The 21,418-nt window shown below is 34.6% G+C and overlaps 1 protein-coding gene and 1 pseudogene across 3 annotated transcripts in view; both read right to left on the minus strand.

The window, feature by feature from the left end:
• Positions 1 to 21,418, minus strand: part of LOC107503194 (putative MAGE domain-containing protein MAGEA13P) — a 98,880-nt gene that overhangs the window by 7,022 nt on the left and 70,440 nt on the right. The window lies entirely within an intron of this gene.
• On the minus strand, positions 20,283 to 20,401 carry LOC118607989 (annotated as a pseudogene).

Raw genomic sequence — 21,418 nt, forward strand, 5'->3', positions numbered from 1 at the left:
CGTCCACCTTCCATTTCTGCAAATAGAATAATGTGAAGTAAGTTCAAGGCATCACACCTAAGTATTTCAGTATCCATTTCTAAAAGATAAAGAATATTTTTAAAAGCATAAACTTGATACAATTATTAGTCCTAAAAATCTTTGTCATTAGTATCAAATATCCAGTTATTTTTCATACTTATCTGAGAGGCTACTACTTAAAGAAAATCTAGTTTCTTTGAATTGATGTCCAAATATCATCTATCCATTTTGATTATATCCCTTAAGGCTTTTTTTAAGCTATAGATTTCCCCATATCACCGTTTTTCCCTTGCATTAAAAAATAAAAAAAGTCTTGTGTTTTTTCCCATTTCCCATAGTCTGGATTTTGCTGACTGTGACACTTTGGTATCCTTTAATATGTTCTTCAGGCCCCTGCATATCTTTAAATTGGGAGTTAGAGTTAGATTTAGAAACTTGATCAGATTATTGTTTTCCTTCCTTCTTTCCTTTCTTCCTTCTTTCCTTCCTTCCTTCCTTCCTTCCTTCCTTCCTTCCTTCCTTCCTTCCTTCCACAAGATCACTCTATAGGTAATGTCATGTACCTCCATTAGGAGGTATATAATGCCTGGTTGTCTCCTTTTGTATTGATGTTAGAAGTTACTGATGATCATGACCTTTATTAATCTTTTAGTGGTCACAGAATGATCATCCTCTTATTTCTCCTTAATTAGCTGAAATACCTCTATACAGGCATGCCTCAGAGATATTGTAGGTTTGATTCCAGACCACTATACAAAGCAAATCATAGTCTTTTTGTTGGTGTACGGTCTTGCCTTCAATTTGTAAAAAAAAAAAAGTGCAACATCTGTGAAGCATAATAAAATGAAGTATGCTTCTCTGTAGACACATTTTCCCGTCCATAGTTTGATTATCCTGAAGGGAACTTGTTGTGTTCCATTAGATTAAAATCTTTGCTGCATCTCAATTTTGTACAAATTTACTTGTTTGTTCCTGCTTTTCTCTTTAGTAATTGATTGTATTTGCAAAAATGTGTATAAGTAGGTCTAAAGTGATGGCTATTATTATTTGGTTCTGCTGTTTTCTATTTCATTATTTCTGCATTTATCTTTGTTGTTTCCTGGTTTCTACCTCTTTAGGTTGAATATACTATTTATTCAGTAGCTTCTCGAATTGGTTGGCTGTTTAAATATTTCTTGTTTTCTAATATGCCTATTTAAAATTACATATTCCTCACAGAATACCGCTTGAGCTGCATCACATAGTATTATAACTTTATGTGTATTGCTTGACTATTCGACAAGCTGAGAATGCCATTCTTACTTATGCTTTTAAAAATTACATTTTTGTTCTCTTAAGAATGTATTTCACAGAGTAAGAGATTTTAATTTTGATGATGCCCAATTTATCATTTTTTCCCCTTCTATGCAATGTGCTTTCGGTTTCAAGTCTAAGAACTCTTTGCTTAATCTGGGTTGCAATGATCTCTCTTTTCTAAACTTTTTTGTTTTGCATTTTATATATACACCAGTCATTCATTTTGAATTTATTTTTGAATGAAATGTGAGGTGCAAAGGTTTATTTTTACCATTCATAGAAAAGACCTTTCTTCCTTCATTGATCTGCTTTTGAACCTTCGTCAAAATGTCACGGGCATTTTTGTGTGGCTCTATTTCTGTGCTCTTTGTTTTGTTACATTCATCTATATGTCTATTCCTTTACTAATACCACAATGTTTTGATTACTGTAGCTTGAATCAGATCTCTTAAAACTGCATAATGTAGTCCTTCCCACTTTCTTCTCCCCTCCCCAACATTGTTTTATCTACTTTAGGTCCCTTTACCTTTCCATATTAATCTTAGAATCAGCTTATCTAGATCTATAAAAATCCTGTTGGAATTTTTATTGGAATTGTGTTCAGTCTATAGATCATTGTGGAGAGAGTAGACATTTATTATTTTGAATCTTCCAATCCATTAAATGATATCTCTTCATTTATGCAAGTTTTTCTTTTATTTCTTTCATCAATGTTTTGTACTACAAAAACATTTTAGCATACAGATGTAGTACATGTTTTCTTAGATTAATAACTCAGTATTTCCATTTTTGAGTTATTTTAAGTGGTATTTTTAAAATTCTTCACTTTACAATTGTGCATTGGTAATATATACAAATTGGGTCGATTTTTTTGGTTGACCTTGTATCCTGTGACCTTGTTATGCTTACTCATTTGTTCTAGGTGTAATGCTAAGATTTGAGCACAGATATTAGTCTGGTGGGCACAGATCTAAAGAGGACATGTAGCACTGTAGTCTTCTGCATAGTAGAAAGGTCCTCCACACAACGAAATGACAAATGAGAGAGCTCTTTTTTTTGAGCGGCAGTGAGCCATTTCTGTGCGCTCAGAGAATTTAAGATAATCTAGAGGTTCAAGATTCTCAAATGCATTTACACAGGTATCACTCTCCCATATGCCAGCTTCTAACTCCTTCCCTTTTAGGAGCTTGATTTTATCACAGGGCACTCACCAAGGATAAGAATCCATTCAACATTTTTGAAATTCTGCTACTCCAGCAATTAAATCCTGAGTCTGATCTGTAGCTCAGTCAACTCAGAGGTAGCAGAAGATGGGAGTCTTTTTAAATACTGCTGAGGGGTTGAGCTCTAACTTACACATTGCTTTGAATTAGCTAATTGACCTGAATCTGTTGCTTTTTCTCTTCAAACCATCACTGGCTCTCAACAATGGCCACCCAGTTTCATGATTCTTATTACTATTTTCTCTTAAATTCCAGAGTTATTGCAAAAGAAAAACAAAGTCGAAGGACCTACTCTACCCAATTTGAAAACATGCTATAAAACTACAGTGATCAATATAGTGAAGTACTGATTGGAGTATTGGTGTAAAGATCAAAAGAATAGAACTGAGAGTGCAGAAATAAACACTTAAGTTTATGGTCAATTGATTTTTGATAAAAAGACCAAGGTACTTCAGTGGAAGAAAAGATAGGTTTTCAACAAATAGCACTAGGAAATTAGGGTATCTACATGCAAAAATATTATAAATTGGAGTTCATAAAATTAAAAACTTTTCACTTCAAAAGACACCATTAAAAATGAAGACAATCCATAGACAAGGAGAAAGTACTTGAAAATTATGCATATGCTAAAAATCTCATATCCAGAATATATAAACTCTTATAACTCAATAGTAAAACAAACTATCTAATAATAAGTGAGTAAAAGGTTTAAATAAACATTTCATCAAAGAATATATATATAAATAGTATATGAAAATATGCTAAACAAAATGCTAAGGTCATTAGGGAAATTCAAATTAAAACCAGAATGAGATGCCACTTTATACTCACCAGAATGGCCAAAATAATAATTTTAAAAAGCAACAAATGTTTATGATATTTTAGAGATAATGGGACTTTCACATAGTGCCTTTAGGCATTTAAATTGTATACCCACTTTGTAAAACGGTTAACTTTCTTAAAAATTAAAACATCGATTTCCAATAATACTCAGTAAAACAGCTTAAGTCCACACAAAGACTTGTAAGTGAATGTTCATAGCAATATTATTTATAATAGCCAAAAAGTGGAAGGAACCCAAATGTCCATCAATTGGTAAATGGACTTTAAAAATGCAGTAAGCCCATATAATAGAATTACATTCTTCAATTCAAAGGAACAAAAGTAGTGATGCATTCGAAAAACTTGGTAGAGCCTCAAAAACATGCTAAGTAAAAAAAGCCAGACACAAGTAACAAATATTGTGATTCTGTTTCCATGAAATTTCCAGAAAAGGCAACTCAGAGGCAAAACCATATAAATGTTTTTCTATGGATAGAGTGGGAATGGAGATTGATTGTAAATTATTTTGAGGGAATTTTGGAGGGTGCTATTGTTTAAATGTGTCCCCTAAAATGCATATATTGAAATCCTAACCTACAAAAGTGATTGGTATTAGTAGGTGGGGCCTTTGGCAGGTGCTTAGGGCATGAAGGTAGGGCCCTCATGAATGGGATTAGTGCCTTATGAAACAGGATCTAGTGAGCAGATTTCACCTGGCCAATGCAGATTAGATTTGGTGTCAGTGCTGAATCTGTGGACGCTTATAAAAGTCAGATTTCAGGGAGGCCAGCCTCTGCCCATTTTGGACCCACCGACTCCCAAGATTTGTTCAAGAAATACTGTAGTTTGGGCTGGGGTTGGTTGCCTGTCATTGGGATTGTCCCTGAAGGTGTGTGAGCAGAGCTGTGTCGATTGTTGTTAACAGAGCTTCCTGCCAAGAGTATATATAATGCCAGATGGGTGCTAGAGTAATCAGAGGGATCACCTCATAAACTACATAAATGTCTAACCATTGTACTGTATACCCGAAACTAATATAAAATTTAAAAAAATAATAAAATAAGTTCAGAAAAAATAAGATCTAGAGAGATCCATAGCCACATTCAAGTGAAGACATAGCAAGAAGGCTGTGAACCAGGAAGAGGGTCTTCACCAGAATACGACCAGACTGGTGCCTTGATCTTGGAGTTCCCAACTTCCAAGACTGTGGGAAATAAACTTGTTTTTATAAACCAACCATTCTGTGGCATTTTGTTATAGCAACCTAAACAGACTAAGACAGGAGATGATATAAATGTCCTAAAACTAGATTTTTTGGTGATTGTTGCACAGTTCTATAAATATACTAAAAGTCATTGTATTTATACTTACAATGGATAAATTTTATGGCATATAAATTATATTTTATTAAAGCTATAAAAGTATGAATCTGCTAATAGTCGTAACAATGAGTCTGATTAATTATTAGCCACCACTAGCCTAGATAAGCAAAAGTGGCATTGTGCATATTAGTGCCATTAAGCATTAGCTGAATTGCTATACATTTAAAAAAATGTTTTGATAATTCTTACACTAATGTCAATGGCCAATAAATATTATCACTCACTATGCCTCGGTGGCTCAACAAGAGCTTTTATGAAATGAACTTTATCCTACTCGGGCATCAGAGCTGAATCATTGTCTGATCCTGCCCTTGAATAGCTAAGGAATAATTACAAAAACTACTTAATCCCTTTAAGTCTCAGACACTTAATTTAGTGGAGGCCCATGAAAACAATAAGTTGATAAAAGATATTTACATTTTAGAGCATAAAATGGCTATCAGTTTTATTGAGTTTAGGAAGCCATGTCTGATTTGTAAATCTTTGCTTTTCACATATTATTTAGTATAAAACAGTCAGTAGTCTTTATTTTACTCCTTTTCAGAGGTATGTTGATAGTTTGATGCAGTGGACTTTAGCAGCTTTAATCTGCAACGCTTCATGATATCATGATACTCCGAACTTAATGACTCACTGTCTTAGTCTGTTCTGGCTGCTATAACAAAGTGCTATAGATGGAGTGGCTTACGAACAGCAGGAATTTATTTCTTATAGTTCTGGAGACGGAAAGTCAAAGATCAGGATGCCTGCATGCTTGGCATCTGGGAAGTACCCTCTTCTGGGTTGCAAACTGCTGTCTTCCCATTGTGTCCTTACATGGTGAAAAGAGAGCTAGAGCTGTCTCTTAAAAGGGAACAAATCACATTCACAAAGGATCCACCCTCATGACCTCATCACTTCCCAAATGTCCAACCTCCTAATACCACCACGTTGTGAAATAGGATTTCAACATGTAAATTGGGGGGAAGGACACAAACATTCACTCCATTATACTCACTGTAGCCACATGACAATGTCCATATCCCTCATCAAGGTTCATGAAACCTAACACAAACTCATCTCAACCTCCTATAGAGCCAGCTTCTGTCACCCCATCCGTGCCTTATACCCTAGCCACATTCGCTTTCGCACTGTCCCTTGAGAAACCTAAGCTCTCTCACAACTACATTCACTGTGCTTGTTATTCCCTTGGCTAGTACTACTCAGTTTATCCTTTCAGGAACAGCTAAAATAGCACCTCTTTTATGAAGCCTTCCTCAAACATCCCCATCCCATTTTCTCCTTCCTCCAGTTCACTTGGCTATTTATAATTACTTCTTTTGGTGTACTTATTACAGTATATTATGCATTTTATTCCTGGTAAGTAGTACATCTCTCAAGGTAGAGACTATACCTATCTATGCTTCAATCCTTAAGTCCCAGTATAGTCTATGGCACATGGTACCCATTGAGTTACTGGATCAATGACTCAAGGATGAATGATGTTCATTCACTATTGCTATCTTTAAAAAATACACATCTCCAAACCTCCAAGTCACATGATCTTTCAGAGGAGGATAAATAAGAGAGGCTGACCTATATGCAACCTGTAAGAAGGACAGTATTTAGAGAAGAGAGTGGTGAGGAGCAGAGCTGGGGTGTCTAAAATATTATTGTCAGGATAAAAATATGATAAATATTATAGTAAATATATACATAGTAAATATTATGCATATATATGTGGCATCTGAAATCAGAGATATCACAAGATCAGAAATTTACAGGTAAAAAAATGAAAAAGGTAACTATGTTAAGTTATAGATGTCTTAATTCAATTGTGGGAATCCTTTCACAATTTATACAAATATCAAGTCACCTCATTGTACACTTTAAATATATTATAATTTTACTTATCAATTATACCCCAATAAAGCTGGAAGAAAAACAAATTTACAGATGAAAAGTTAATGATATTTTTAGAAATTTTCTTTAGGTATTATTTAACAATATGCTTTACCTCAACTATTAATAAACAGCTTTTATATAGGAAATATTTTTCTGGTGATACAATACAGAGCTGATTATACTATCCATTGCCAAAACCACCATCTTAAATCTTATCATAAGTGGCATTCCCTTTGATGTAATCAAAATAGTAATAATAGCTATTATCTATTGAACATTAGCTACACACCAATAATTGTCCTAGTTGCTTTGCATATATTATTCCAAATTTTAATACACCAACAATGTGAGGTCATTTTACAGATGAGTAAATAGAAGTTCAGAAAGCTTTTGCAAATTTTTTAAAATTACTTAAGTGGAAGAGCCAAGACGTAAATACAGCTTTCATCTTATCTAGAATTCATGATCTCTCCTCTGTGTCATGAACAATTTTGCTTCATAGGTGTTAAGGGGAGGTATAGGTAGATGAGAAAACTATATACATATATGTATAATAGTTGACATATATATAAACTCTATATATTGACTCTCTCTCTCTATATATATATATATATGTATATATATATATAGTAAATAATGGTCAATTGTGAGTACAAGTTGTTTCAGAAATAATTACAAATTTGGTGATCAAGTAATTACATCAGATTCCTTTAAGAAATAGTATAATAGTTATTCTAGCAGTAAATGGTAGTTATAGTTAATAAATACTTATAACATTTATTTATTGCATATTAGACTGCTCCACATATAAGAACACTTGAGAAAATATAAGCCAGCACTGTTGGGTATTAACAACTTTTAAAGAGATCTGAAAACTGAAAACATGCTTTATAAAATATATCTTTATTAAACAGAGCAACCTAAATGTTGAGGAATAAAGTCACATCTAGAAGCAATCATTTAAGTTTTGTCTGTGCCTCAGTGCACTTCAATTGCTATTTTAATAATATAAGAAAAATGCGTTTCAATATGTAAATTCCAAAACCACATATTTTGCATTACATTTACATAAGCACTCAGGGCACTGCTTAGGACAAATATGCACTATTTGGCATATTCTGGAACTACAGGGTTTGAGTTATTATCAAAAGGATCTTTCACCTCTAAATACGAGCTATGTACCTTCAATAGGCACGTAAAATATTAGGCTTGTTGTCATTAGGCTTGTTGGAGAAACATTATAATAATAAGATATATTAAAACCATGACAAGTAAACAATAAGATCATGGGTAAAAAGCATAATTATTTAAAAAGCGTTTTAAAGAAAAAATATTTGTCTACATAAAATGTAATAATAGATGATTTTACATCTCTGCTTGATGTGGAGAGCTGGAGTGTGTCACTCCACTTTGCAATTTAAAAAAGCTTTAAAAAAGCTTCAAATTCATACGTTTTCATGAATTTGTGAGAGATTTGAGGTTGAAAAGCAATCAAGTGTCCCAAAATCTGAGGAAAAAAAAAGATGTGAGCACTGGCTTACTTGGAGAAGACACAGCCAGATGACAGTAAATAGAATTCACCCAGGGTGATGGGTAAATTGGTAGAGACTGTGAACCCCATGAAGACCACAAAAATGGGGGAAGTCTGCCATATCTTCAAGGCTTTCTCTGCATGTACCTTGCCAAGTGCTCATAGAAAAGATTAGCGGGAATCTTTAAGAAAGTTCCCTTCCAGTGCAGACCAAGAGGAAAGGAACAGCAGCCACTCACTGTGGGAGGGCACGAGAGTCCACTTAGACACTTCTCACATATTGTCTCTGTTAAACAAAATCCTTCATCCGTGGGGGAAAGAAAAATAATACCCTTGCATTTAGAGTACTGGTGAAAATCCATTGCAGTTGGAAGAAAGGAACAGATTTTTAAAAATCTCTTCTGGGGGAGGGGTGGGAATTGAGTGCTGAGGCCAGAACTAGAACTGAAGGAAGAATAAGAGGACTGAGAAGGCCAGGTCCACGAGACCTAAGGATCCTGCCTCCCTGTGAGGCATTGAGAAGGACACAACCTTATCAATATCACATCCGTAGTGTTTTTGCAGAAAAGGCATAACTTCAAACTCCATTCATGAGAAAACATCAGATAAAATAAAATTGAGGGGCATTCTATAACAGATACGACTAGTATTCTTCGAAACTGTCAATGTCCTGAAAGGTAAGGAAAGATTGAGGGACTGTCACGGATGAGAGGAAACTAAGGAGACATGACAACTAAATGTAATGTGCTATCATGGATTGGGTCAGAAAAAGGACCTTAGTAGAAAAACTGGTAGAATCTGAATAGTCTATAGTTTAAATCATATTGTACAAATTTTGATCTCTTAGTTTTCATAACTGATCTATGGTTATGTGAGATGTTAACATTAGGGGGAGCTGAATGAAGGGCATAGGGAAACTTTCTTTACTATGTTTACAGCTTTTCTGGGATTTTATGTAATACCTTGTGGTCTTGGCTATGCATTTCAATATTTTTTTTTCTTGCCTGGCATTTCTGTGTTATGTAGAACATGGTTTTTCAGGTTGCCTGTTTTTCCAAATTGCTAGAAATAGAAATGCTCATTTACTCTTAGGTGTCCACTAAAACTGTTCTGACAGTGTGTCCAGGTTACCAGTGATTTACTTGATGTCAAATCCACTAAAACTTTTAAATCCTTTCCTAGTATCACTTAATATCACTTGATACACTACCATGTCCCTTGAAGAATCCTTTTCCTTTAGACTCTATGACAGCATACTCTCCTTTTTTATTCACACTTATATGTAGCCCTGCTTTTGGAGTACTCCTTGCAGGTATCTGTTTCTTTGCTGTGCTTATCCTAAAACTTAGAAGTTCACCTTTGTCCACCTTCTCACAGGTCACCAAGTCTTGTTGATTTTATTTCTCAAATGCTTTTAGTATCTGTTCATTTATCTCCATCACCACTCTTTCTTTGTCCAGGAAAACACCGTCTCAATTGCTCCTACGTCTCAAGTTGTGTCTAGGTCTCTGGCCCATTCTTCTAGCATTATTGTTCAAAACTGAACCTGATCACGATAAGCACATGTTTAAAAATCGCTCCACAGTTTCCCCATTGCCATCAGCATGGTTTTCAAGGCCTTTCATAAGCTCACCCCTACTTGCTTCTTCAGTCCTGTTGCTTTCATCCTTGAGTTTTCTTTTTCACTTGTATCCAGAATAGCATTATCTCTCCTTCGCCCTTGGAACATTATTCCTTGCTCTCCCTGATTTGTCACCTAGTTAATTCTTATTCCTCCTTTGCATCTCTCCTTTGATATCATGTCCTCTGCAGGCTATCTCTGACTCAGAACTGGGTTAAATGCCCCATTGTATAAACTTCCATTGTAACCTCTAATTGCTTCTATTAAAGCACTTACTGCACCACTTCTAATTGTTTGTTTGTTTGTATCCCTATCTCAACTGTAACTCCTTGAAGAGCAGCAACCTTGTCTTGTTCACTATGTTATCCCTACGATAGCACTCAATAATTTTTTGTTGAGTGAATAAATGACATTAGGAGAGATATAGCATCATCCGTGAGTGATGATGCCACAGACGAGGGTCTAGGATTTGGTTAGGCATGTTCGTCAATCAGCCCTTAATGATTTGTAGACTAATTTTCATTATAATATTCCAAATGCACATGTCTTTCCTGCATCCTCTCTGCCATGTAGCCATTTTACCATCTTCACCATACCTGAGAGTCAGTAAATGGAAAACAAGTCAGTGACATTTATGGGGCTGTCCAAAAAGCATTCTCGTCATATACAATATCTACTACACATTCCACTCCCTCCTATATCACTTACCATTAGCTGGTGGAAATCAATTAATTGAAAAAGATAGTTGTTTGGTTCAAGCATGGTAGCAAATGGTCTGATGGTGTGGAGACCTAGTAGAGAACCTATGGTGAGACCATAGCTTCTCATCATTTCTCTTTTAGGAATACTATTTATAGCCGTTTGCCCTTGGCATTCATTTTCTCCCTGTTAAATGGAGATGTTGCACTGCAGTCAGTAAATTAGTAACGGTTTCAACCTCTCAATTTGGGGATAGTCTTCATAAAGTAGTCACACAGAGACTTGTGCCAAGAAGATGAGGTCATGTGCTTGAACATATTCATTTTTTTATTCGAGCACTTTCTTTCCTCAGCCAGGGAATCCAAGTCATTTAGTTCTTGGCCTATACTACCCTGTTTGAGTGTTGATTTTTTAAATGCTATGTATCATCTTACCACTTAGGCTATAACGTTTTCAAGGGCAATGAGCAAGTGGTATGCTTTTCACATAATGATTCACTTGATAAATTTTTGAAGATTAAGATCATGTATTATATATCGTTATTCTATGCAATAATAATAAATACAAATGTTACCCTTTATTAAATGCATGCCATATTCTAGGTACATTGATGTGTGACTTCATTTCAGCCGCAGGATATGTTTGTGAAGTAGTTTTCACATTTTATAGATAAGAAAACTGAAGCTTAGAGAGTTAAGTTACGCGCCCAAGGTCACATAATTGTAAACACGACTGAAACCTAACGACTGATTTCAAAAGTTGTATAGGTCAGTGGTTTAAAAAAAATTTCCTATGGACCTTTTTGTAAAAAACACATTATTATCCAAGCACAGTTTATAAAGACAAAACCAGAACTGCTCTGTTGAAGCAAGGAGTCAAACATTCCCTTGACTGCCCCTTTTCTCACTTTCCACAGTGACTCATGTGACACTTTGATTTACCAGGGCTCCAGAGTGTAAAGTTGAAACCCCCCTCACTATGCTTTGTTACCTCTGTTCACCCTGTGACCATTTCTTATTTGGTTGAAGAAGGGATTATACAGAAATGATGAAATCACATTTTATTCTTGTCACACCTTCCTTATGAAGAGAGAGCATTTTTATGAAATAGTTTCTATGCAACTGCTTAAGCCAAGTGCTGTAGGTAGCTCATAATAATTTGAATAGCAATGCAGATTTTGTTTCTATCAGCAGGAGTTTCAAGCAAAAACCACATTTGCATTTCTCAGTAATAAGGAATACCTGGAGAAACAATTGAAAACTGGTAATTCTTCTCAAATGAAATGTAGGTGATTGCATAGATCTAGTTCAGAATGAGGAAAAGCCTATATATGAAGATAAGCTGGCTTACAAATGAAAACCATCAAACTGATTTCTCTCATATTCAGTCTATAAAAATGGGATGCAATTTATGATGTGTGTCTGACATTGGATCATCTGGAGTAGACTTCAGTCACTTTCAGGTTAGTCTGAAACAAAGATAGAAGCCAGGAGCCCGATGATGAAGCTGTGGGTAAAGATTCTGAAATAATAACAGAGCAGGGAACAATAATGCAAAGTACAGAGAAGGAGTTTGTCATTGACAGATGTTAAAGAATATACATTATGGTCTTAAAGAGCCAAAGTTAAGCCCAATTTCTAATATTATTTATTTTATAGTTTTCCTAAATGATATTTTAAGTTAAATGGTATTATTTTTGCACAAATGTACATAAAAAGATTACTTATTGCAATCCATTAGTGTGTCTTCAGAAGATTCTCTTCACTGCTGTGTTCTTTTCATAAAGAACAAATGATTGCAGAAAAGCGCTGATTGTGACTTGGGTAAAAAGAATCTGAGAAAATAGTAAGTAAAATGAAGAGAAGTTAAAGATATAAAATGGAATGCTACTTCCACCCCTTATGGATTTGAAAACTCATGAGCTATATGGTTAAAAACAAGTCTCTAACTACTCTGAGCCACATTTTTCTTTTTAAAAATGAGGGTATGTTGAGAATGAGCACAAGAGGGTGATCAAAAACAAATAATCAGTCTTAAAGCCTCCACTTGGAGCTATTATACTGTAACTTATACTCTTACTCCATATGTTGCAAGTCTCATGGTCAAACCCAAAATCATTGGGACAGGAAAGGCATGAGAAGGACTTGAAATAATTGTGAACAGTGTCTACCACACCACCCTTATAAAATAACCATTGTCAACATGTTCGTGTATAGCTTTTATACTATGCATATTTGACCTGAATTTTTATGGACATTAATATTTTTTCATTCATAAATATATCATCTCTCTCCAAAAAGCTCTATAATCCTTAACCAAAATGTCCATACATCCCAACTTTCTTTTCTAAATCTTATATATTCACATCCATTTCAGAGATCTAGTTCTATAATTTTAGCAGTAATATACTTTTTTAATCTTCCAAGTTTACTTACAAACTTGATTTAAATGAACTTTGGAACATCCTAAGTGGGAGACAAATTCAAATTAATAAATAACTGTTTTGATCATTCTGTTCATTTAACTGTAATTCATTTGACTATTGAGAAAAAAAAATCACTTTTCTACCTAATTATTCCTACATCAGCCTGCCCATGTATTATAGAGTTTACAAAAGACAAGAGGCAGAGAAATTTATTCTGAATAACAATTCTCTACTTGAATATATCCTTAGCATTCTAATGAGTCCACATAAGAAATTAATTTGAAATATTCTGTTAGTATTTAATGTAAAACAATACACCTTGAAAGAATGCACTCAATATAAATACTAAATGTGGAAGGGTCAGCCTCCCGAATGAAATTAATGACTGACTTGCCAATCCCTTCTTGAAAACACTTTTGAAAATGTCAACTGCCGTCATCATTTTTCTTATTTGTAAAGACCATACTGGATGCTAAACAAGACTCATACTCTATGAAGATAGGTCTTGAAAGCACTTCAAGGCAAATACCAGGGCAGCTTCTAAAAAGTCCTATGTAGTAGGTTTTTTTATATGGAAACTGACAGACATCTCAGGAACTAGAGAGTGGAAGAAATACATACATGGTTCATTCCATCCCTGCTGTGGTGTGGACTTAACTGTACAGAATCTACCTTTACAAGATATGATCTCAAATTGAGCTTCTCCTACTAAATAGCTATGTGACCTTGGACCAGTCTCCCTCATCCTAGAACTCAGCTTCCTCATCCTGGCTTTCACATCAGAACACCTCTGAAAAATGACCAACTATATAAAATATTCTTTCCAAACCTCGGTTTCCTTTCTATAAAATAAAAATAATGCTAGAATCTCTATTATGAAGCGGTTGTGGTTAAAATAAATGAGACAGTGTATGTGAAAGCACTTTGTCAATTATGGAGATCTATACGAATGCTCAAAGGAACATCTATGCAGCTTACCTCAAAAAATTGTAATAAAAGTATGAGTTAATTTATATTAATGAATGAATGATCGATTTCTCTATCATTAAAGGTTATCTTTCCTGCCAATCTCATCCTTATTTGTGGCTTCGTTATGACACTGGCTAAAGTCTGCCATACAATGCAGATATTTATGTTTCTGCCTTGCCCACTAGATTCTGGGTACTTAAAAGGCTCGATCCCTTTTTTATTTATCTCTTTGTTTCCTGTAATGCATATGGGCACATGGTGAATGCTCATTAGGTTGAGTCATGCTGTGTCAGACACTATTCTAAGCACTTTCATGTATGAATTATTTAATCTTCAAATGCTCAAGTGTGAATAATGAAAACTTAGACCAATTTGGTGACAGCGAGAATGGAATATAATGATAAATTTAAGAGAAATGGGCCTTCTTAACAGTTTTTGAAAATCTGCTATCAATTTCAAGGCAATAGACCAGGAGATGTTTGAGAATTTATCATCTTTGAGAATTTTACCTTCTTTCCTCCATGATATGCTTCTACCTTATTTAGTAAAACACAGGACACAAGTTCCTAAGTCCTCTAATTTTTAATTCAATGTCTCCGCCACCAGAGAAATTCTGTTAGGACAAAACACATTCCACTTCCAGTTCTTTGTGTTAGTGAACATTGAGCAAATCATTTCCTCATGTTTTTCTCTCTGTGTATTCTAAATTGTAGGAAATTATAACAGCTATTTCCTTCTAAGGACAAAATACAAATAATTCATAGCCATATTGGCCTCTTCCTTGGAGCAGTTAATATATAAAGCGAGATTATTTTACGGCATTCCTGTCGTCAGCAGAAATCCTGGTTTCTATGTGACCTTAGTAGAAAGAAATGCATTTTTTTAGATTGCAAGTAAAATCTGAATATTAAAGAATAATCTAACGGGGAAAAATAACAAGCAATTAAGCATGCTATTGGAAGTATCCATGTAAAAAGTTACCTATAGGACAATATGCCCATGGATTCTGTGAGGGGGAAGGTACATTTTCTATCTCAACACTTTGAGATCAGGGTTAACTTTTCACTGTAAACACAAAGTGGAAGCTGCTTATGCTATAATCCATGAATTGGCAGCAAGAGAAAGGATGATTCCTTTTACCTCAGTTATTCTCTCCATGGGATTCCTAGGTACCTTGAAGAGGAAGTCATGGCAACAATAACTGGCTTAAACATACATCGTGTTTAGCCTCAGGATATCCTAGTAGTTGAAACTCCTAGAATAGTCATCTTATATATATGCTCCTAGGATAGGCAGGATTTGAGGGCTCTAATTCAGCTTTTGTCTGTTTGTTCTGTTTTGCCCTTACTAAAACTATATTGCACCTACATAATTGGTTGAAAGTTAGACAAATTCAAACAAACTTGTTACCTAACGTTAGATAGAACCCCTTCCCCCCCCCCTTAATTCCTGGCCATTTTACTGAAGTCAATCCATTGGTTAGAGAGTTTAGCTGATATTTCCTTGATTATTGGCATAAGAAAATCTGCCCAAGGACCTCATGGTAGCTTGCCAATGAGGTAACTATCATAAAGAAAGGACAAAGAATATGAAGGATTGCACATATATTTCAGTTGTATTTGAACAGAACTGGTGTTAAATATTTTTTCACTCATAATTCCCCAACTTCATGTTATTACATCTATTTCTATTCCCTATGCATTATTTATAGAGGAGCAGATAACTTCTGATTTGCCTTACAAAATATAAAACACATTTGAATAAATTCAAATTCTGAAAAATCTTGGAATAGAAGTTAAACTCTGAATATACAAAGTGTGACTTAAAAATAAGGTGATTGATTTTATAATGTGAAGATTTGAACTCATCCATCCAAATAAGCGTCATCCCCTTCTAAGTTGTCCACATGGGAGAACATAAACTTATTTCAGTGATGAAACTACTGCTCAAATAATTCATGAAACTACGTTCTTGGAGTTATCTCTGGAGCTTGTGTCTCATAATTTATGAAACATTAATTTAATGTCTTCCATCCATCTGTCACCATGTTTATATTACTTCCATCATTTGTAGGTGGATTTTTTCAAAACTAAAAAGTAATGTGAATTACTCTAATAAATGTGAGGTTGACTAATATTTTGGTCTAAAACAAGGTAGAGTAACTAACTACTTTGACAAATTTTTCAAGTGGTTTTCAGCTGGTTTCGAAGAAAATTCCAAATGATTAAATCCAAACCTTTTCTGAGCACTAGTGATAGTGTTGAAGCAAGTTTTATTTTAAAGCAACACCTTCACTGAACATGTAAGGTGTACTATATATTCAAATTAATATCTTTAATTTCATAGAAAGAATATAAATTCTTATAGGTTTAAATGTGTTAAATTATTTAATATCCTGAGTATATTTTATAGTGTGCTTTTTTATATATAAAATCAAAACAATGTCTGTTATTTCTGTCATCTGTTCTATTCATTTGGTTAACATAAACCAAATTCTAGAGATTTTCATCACAGTTGTAGTGCAGGTTGCAGTCAGTTGTTCAAGACTCCGAGCCTATTAAATCCTAAAGAGTCTCCCTGTCAAACTTAACTATAAGCTTTGCAAACCAAATCAATGAAATAAGTAAAGCTTCAGAATTATGCATTTAATTCCACAAATTCAATATTGATGCTTCATTCCAGGATGATATAATTTAATAATATGTAATGATACGTCCTTAACTGGAGCATCTTGTTTTATTGTCAGTATCAACTGCTGACTTATGACTGTATTGTTTTTATTGGGTACATTCTCACCGGAATAGCTGTTAATCTTCTTTGAAACTTTAAATTATATTAACATTTTTGCCCATGAGCAGCTGAAAGATGTAATTTGGTTGTCTTTGATTATATTTTTCTTTTTCACTTATCATATCATTTGTCAATATGTCAACACTAAAACAATTAATGTTTTTTATAATAACAGAAGTATTAATTCCTATTAAGATGAGGTAGACTATAAATATTCTCAGAGCTGATCAATACAGCATATCGTTATAGAAAAAAATCTAGCTGACTGAAGAAATGATGGACATGCTTTTCAAACATTGAGTGTAAGAGAATGATTGAGGTTGACTTGACTCAGTACGAATAAATATATTCTTCAAAACACAAAAGTTCCAATAGAGTATAGAACGTAGATATTCTGTGAATAAATGGTAGGCATCCTGTACTTTTTCTTCTTGTCAGTTAGAGTACTCTGGCTTCAAAGCTCTATGCAATCCAAAAAGTCCATCAAAACAAGAGAAAGGATGAAAATCTATGTAGAAAGGCCAAGCTGCAATGAACAAATGTTCTGATGATTTCTTACCAGATTAAAGAAGATAGCATAGCCATTAAATGTAAGGGCTCTGTTTTCAGACTGCCTGCATCTGAAATCCAGTTCTGCTGTTAACTAGTTGTGTGACCTTGAATGGATTTATTTCACCTCTCTGGACCTCAGTTTCATTATCTCTAAAATGGAGATAATCATCATCTCTTCATCCAGGATTACATGAGTTCATACGTGTAATAAGGTCATAAGCACTTAGAACAGTGCGTAGCATATCATGACTGCTCTTATTACTAAGTATCATTGAGATATTTTGTTTTTATCTAAATTTTAAAAAGTAATTATTTTTTCCTCCCATGGCTACTATTGGGAAATGTCTTTCATTTTATGTTTTGCTCATGGTGGTCTGGGTCACATATGTATATTTTGAATAGGGATTATTTTAAAAATTTAAAAGTTGAGTTTGGTTAGTTGACTTTTAAGGTTTCTTCAGACTCTGAGATGTGATACTTTAATTCTTTGAAATATGTATATATTAAAATACCGTGTGTGCCCCAGGAGTAATTAACCTATATTAAAGATAATTACAATAATAAAATGCCAACTCTAAAAAAAGGTTCATAAACTACCTACAATTACCAGATACTTTAACAATTATGTTATGACAGAGCTTGATTTTTATAATGAAAATCAACAGAAAGTGTGAAAGGACAGAAATGTTCATTGTGCACAAAAAATTTAACTATTGAAGAATTAGAACAATTTGAAACTTGTAAATATTTAGGTATCCTTGAAAGAATTAGACATCTCATAACTAAATTTAAAAAAACAACAGAATAACAGAAAAGTAAAACAAAACAAAAATGCATTTGTTTTGTCATAAACATTATAAAACCTTTAATTGCACAAAACAAAATTAAGACAATATTTATTAGAAATATAATGTATTCTAAGTAGTTGGTATACTAAAGCAGTCAAATGTAGACTTAAAAATGATCGCACTTAATCCTGCAATTCTGTTTCTCAAATCTGCCCCCTCGTCCTTATCTATCCCTCAAACCACAAATAAAAGGATCATTTAACCACTTGGAGTAAGTAGACAGAAATAATTAACATTTTGGTTCAAATTCACAACAGTAGCACTTACTAGTTACATGACATTAGCAATTAATCTCTCTGTGCTTTGGTTGACACATTTTTTTTCACGTGGGGAAAATAAGATCTATCTTGTAGTTTTTAAGTATTGAGTAAGATAACATACATAAAACACCCATGCTAGGCACAATGTAAGTACTCAATAGAGTGTATTGGCTTGGTGAACAAGCAGAAAAAATATGATAGCATTCCTGTTGATAGCTTTTTCATGGAAGATATAGGGAAACAGCAAACCAAGGTACATAGAGAAATCAGCATGGTCAGAGGAACATGATGGCCTGAGAGAAGTCTTAGGTGTGAAGTGATCAAAACACTGGGTTGTAAGCTCTAGGAGCTGAGAGATGATACCTAATGCATCTTTTATCTTCCACATTGCCTGCTGTATGTTAAATGTTAAATTCCTATTGAAAGTGAGCTCACAGGCCAGATGGGGGAGCCCTAAGGTGAGCTCCTGAAAGCAGTCAGCAGGAACCAAATCCCTTAAATGCCCTTTGATATTCCTATCTGCCTCTTTCCTGATCTCCCTTCCCACAGTCATTGGGGTACCACTTCAATACTCTGGGCGCTGCTGGAGAGAAACAGAAGTCTCCAGCAGCATCCCACATAGCCAGGCACTCATTCACTTTTCTCCCTTTCTCCCACAGGGGAGGTCACTGCCATCTAGTTCAGCTCCACACTGTCACCTTGTGGAAGGAGTGGTGCTGGCAGTTTCTCTTAAACTCCACTACACCCAAACTTTTTGTTATTGTTCCAACACAGTGGAGTCTCTCCTTGGGGAGGCTGGAAGGCTGGAGGACTTTTACAAAGGCTCTTTTATCTATGGGTTTTTGCCCAAGTCAGCACTCGGCACTCTCCTGGTTTTACCCATGTGTGACCTAGAGAGGCTTTGGCTGGTTAGCAAGCTCCGGCTGCTTCCACAACCCATACTGTGGTCTGTCTGCTGAGTATCCTATAGAGGGAAGTGAGACCCTCCCAGGTCCCTTGGTGTATAGTCCTGGATCCCACAAATCCCACAGAGGTACTTTTGTTTGTTGATGGGCACCAAATTTAGTTGTTAAGAAGGAGAGACCAAAAAAAGGGATATCTTATGCTGCCATGATGCCAATATCACCTTCCCTGTTATGTAATTATTAAATAATTATCTACTCTCCAAATCAGAGGGATGCCTAGAGCTCTAGAAAGCTGTCTTGTGGGGGGAGAAGGTGGAATGAGGTTCCAGCAACCCTAACTTTTGAAAGGTGCAATAATAGTACACTGTAAACCATTCTTTACTTTTTGATGGTGTGTGTTACTCAGCTTGGCCTGCCATAACAATGTACCATTTTCCGGGTGGCTTAAAAAAAATCAAAATTTATTTTTTCACAGTTCTAGAGGCTAGAGTCTTAGATCACAATGCCAGCATGGTTTGGTTCTGGTGAAAGCTCTCTTTGTGGCTTAAAAATGGCTATCTTCTTGCTGTGTGCTCACATGGCCTTTCCTCAATGCATGCATGTGGGGTGGGGAGAGAGAGAGAGAGACATTTCTTCCTCTTCTTACAAGGCCACCAATCTTTATAAACTCATCTAACCCTGATTATCTCCCAAGGGCCTCATCGCTTTGAGGGATAAGACTTCAAGATATGAATATTTTTTGGTGGTGGGGGGTGGACACAGTTTAGTCTGTAGCAGGTTAGTAATAACAAACTGGTTAAACACCCGTATTTTATTGCTGGATACTTAGATTCGAGATCTCATTTTGTCATTTATTGGCAATGGATAGTTTCTTTTTTTAATTTTGTGATGATCATAGTTCCTAACATATGGGCTTGCTGTGAGGTGAAACCAAAATACTTCACATCGTGCTAAGCACATGCTTGCTGCTCAGTAAATGTTAGTTGGAATTATTATTATTATTATTACATATTATTATTAATTATTATTTTAGTTTAGTTTAGTTTAGTTTTTAAGCCTATATCACCCGGTATTTCCAAGTGGTCTCCCATCCAATTACTAACCAGGCCTGACCCTGCTTAGCTTCTGAGATCAGACAAGATCGGGCTTGTTCAGGGTGGCATGGCTGTACACAGTTGTAATTATTATTACTAGGAATTTTTGAAGAAAACTATATACTATAGTGTTATTACAGTGTAATTCTTGAATGTGGAGATTGTCCAGGGCTTCTGAATATATTCCTTGAAAATATCAACCGAGTCTTCTGTCCAGATGTTGGTTGGTCAGACTCCTCCATTCTGTGTTGAGGGACATAAAACCATATATGCATGCATTGCTCATATGCACACATACACAGTCACACAAATGTTGGGCAAAGTGTGTTGACAAATACGTGTGTGTAAACCTTAGTGTTTTTAACAATCATGGATAAAAAAATGGTAAATATTTTAGGAATTCCTTACCTCAAATTTTATTTTTAATTCAAAGAAATTACTGTATATGTTCATTAAAGTAAGCTATTGACAAACAAATGTTGCGTTTCAACTTTGAGAACTGGAAATATTCCATGGTTTTGAACAAATTATGTAGAAGTGGAAAGGATGAATATATTTCAAATTATATTGGATATTTCAGAAATAAATCTATGCTAGCCTTATTCATACACTAGAAGTTTTCTAATCATATTTATTATATTTAAGACTATACATGAATAGTATGGATAATGATAGATGAGAAATTCCTTCTTTGCTACCTGTGAAATGACAATAGAACATTTCATTAAATGTAAATCTCAGTCCTTGAAATTTACTGTTTCTCTAGAGAAATCTTTATGGACCAGCCAGGAATTCTTGTTTTGTATATGCTTTCTGTCACATTATTTGGGTAGAAAAAAATATATCTACTAAACAATTCTCTGAAATAATTTATCTGCTTCAATTTTTTTTTGTATATTAGTATTAAAAATAATGACAGGTAAAATATATATAAGTTATGGACTATTTAGAAAGGAATATTTTGTGAAAATATCTCAGGGTTAAATAACTAAAAACACAAGTATTCTCCAAAAGATGAAATCATAGCATGTAAGTTAAACAATCAAAATAAAGCATTAGGCAGTTTCAGCTAGGTCATCAGTCTAAGCTATGGCCT

Source organism: Rousettus aegyptiacus, unplaced genomic scaffold, assembly GCF_014176215.1.
Source record: "Rousettus aegyptiacus isolate mRouAeg1 unplaced genomic scaffold, mRouAeg1.p scaffold_m13_p_9, whole genome shotgun sequence".
NCBI lineage: Eukaryota > Metazoa > Chordata > Mammalia > Chiroptera > Pteropodidae > Rousettus > Rousettus aegyptiacus.